This window comes from Otolemur garnettii, unplaced genomic scaffold, assembly GCF_000181295.1.
Source record: "Otolemur garnettii isolate 467f Iridium unplaced genomic scaffold, OtoGar3 scaffold00039, whole genome shotgun sequence".
NCBI lineage: Eukaryota > Metazoa > Chordata > Mammalia > Primates > Galagidae > Otolemur > Otolemur garnettii.
This window is the reverse complement of record NW_003852434.1, coordinates 9,143,636-9,145,823: the sequence shown is the minus strand read 5'-3', so window position 1 is coordinate 9,145,823 and position 2,188 is coordinate 9,143,636.

Below are 2,188 nucleotides of genomic sequence, written 5' to 3'. Positions count from 1 at the left end.
AAATATAAAATAATACATAACTTCTAAAATAACAGAGGGAAAGAAGTAGAAAAATGCTGAACAAATCCAAAGAAGGAAAAGAAACATGAAGAGAAAAACTAGACCCGTTGGATGAATAAAAGTACATGGGAATGTGGTAGATCTAAACACAAATATGTCAGTAATTGCACTAAGCATGAATGACTTAAGTATTAAAATTAAAAGGCAAAGATTATTAAGATGGAATTTTTAAAAAATGTAACTACTTGTTTCTTACAAGAGACATAAGAAAATATAAGGATAGAGAAAAATTAAAAGAACAAAAACTTCTTTTAATTGAAGGCCATTATGTTATGGTCCATCTGCCAGTGCCATTTTTAAAAATAAATTCATCCATTTTCTTCGTTATGTGATCTAACGTCCAACATCCACATCTGATCAAGGCACTTAAATAAATGTGACTACCATTCTTGCCTTACTTCCTAAGTGGCAACCAGGCTATTATGCCAGATTCTGAGGGCAAAACTCCACAGGGAAGTACTCTCAGATTACTCTCAGGCAGGTGGATTGCCCAGGCTTTTAATTTTTTTTTAATGTTATCATATATATTCATACACACACACATAGTTATCCATTTTCCATTTATCATCTGTCTGTCCTTCCCAAATGTTCCCAAAAAAGAAGCTAAGAGGGATTATGAAAATAAATATAATACTGGATATCCACATAAAAAATTAATCTAGACACAGATCTTATACCCTTTATAAAAATCAACTCAAAAATAGATTGCAGGCCTAAATTTAAAATACAAAACTATAAAACTCTTACAAGATAACAGAAGAAAATCTAGATGACTTTGGGTAGGGTGATGATATTTTTGATGTAACACCAAAGGCATGGTCCATGACAAAAAGAATTGAAATGCTGGACTTCATTAAAATAAAAAAGAAAGTCTACTCTGCAAAAGACAATGTCAAGAGTACAAATAGTAGGCCAGTAACCTGTAACTTATACCTATAACCTCGCACCCTGGGAGGCCAAGGTGGAAGGATAGCTTGAGCTCAGGAGTTTAAGACTAGCCTAACTAAGACCAGACTCCCAACTCTACCAACCCCCCCCCACACACACACAGATATATAGAGAGAAAATAGCCAACCATGGTGGTAGGCACATATAGTCCAAGATACTCAGGAGGCCAAGGCAGGAGGATTACTTGAACCCAGGAGTCTGAGGTTCCTGTGAACTAGGGTGACACCACTGAACTCTAGCCTAGCCAACAAAGTGACTGTCTCAAAAAAAAAAAAAAAAGTCAGGTGCAATGGCTCATGCCTATAGTGGGGCATTATGGTAGGTGACTGTAGTCCCAGCTACTTTGGAGGCTGAGGCAAGAGGCAAGAGAATCACTTGAGCCCAAGAATTTGAGGTTGCTGTGAGCTATGACTCCACAGCACTCTTACCAAGAGTGACAAATTGAGACTCTGTCTTAAAAAAAATTAAAAAAAGAGTATGAAAAGAAAAAACATAGACTGGGATTTGGAAAATGCATGTCTGATAAAGATCTTTTATGTAAAATATATAAAGATTTATTATAATTCAACAATAAGAAAACAACCCAATTAGAAAATCAGCCAAAGACTAACTCACTGAAGAAGATATGCAGACGGCAAATAAACATTCAGATAGATGCTCCACATCATATGTCATCAGAGAGTTGCAAGTGACATCAACAGTGAGAACCTGTACATTCATTAGAATGCTCTGAACATCTATTTCAATGGCGAAAATCCAGAATACTGATGATCCCAAATGCTGGAAGGAACATGGAACAACAGGAACACCATTGCATCGCTGGGAATGCAAAATGTTACAGCCACTTAGGAGGAGAGTTTGGAGGTTTCTTACCCAACTAAACATATTCTTACCATATAATCTAGCAATCACACTCTTTCGTATTTTTTCAAAGGAGTTAAAAACTTATATCCACACAAATACCTGTCTGTACACAGATGGTTATAGCAGCTTTATTCATAATTGCCAAAACTAAGAAGCATCATGATACGCTGTAGTGGGGGAAATGGATAAATCAGGATATATCCAGACAAGGAAACATCATTAAACACTCAAAAAAGAACTGAGCTATTAAGCTATGAAAAGACAAGGAAAAAACGAAAATTCATAGTATTAATAGAAGGAAGCCAATATCAGAAGG